Here is a 266-nt window from a genome sequence, read left to right as displayed (position 1 = left end):
CTTTACATTAATATTCATCGCATATCGAATGTTGCGTTGTTTTAATATCTATCAGCAAATTATCCAATGAACAACAAGTAAAAATTATGTAACTATTATAATAGTTACATAATTTTTACTTGTTGTTCATTGGATAATTTGCTGATAGATATTGAAACAACGCAACATAGTGTTGTTTCATCAAATAACATCCCTTATAGAAATGTAATACTGATAAGTAATAATTTGGCCAGTAATAATTACTGTCGTTAATAATTTTATTACCC

This window comes from Odontomachus brunneus, unplaced genomic scaffold, assembly GCF_010583005.1.
Source record: "Odontomachus brunneus isolate Ranch 3 - 2012 unplaced genomic scaffold, Obru_v1 Obru_scaffold_172, whole genome shotgun sequence".
Classification (NCBI taxonomy): domain Eukaryota; kingdom Metazoa; phylum Arthropoda; class Insecta; order Hymenoptera; family Formicidae; genus Odontomachus; species Odontomachus brunneus.
Note: the sequence above shows the minus strand (reverse complement) of the source record.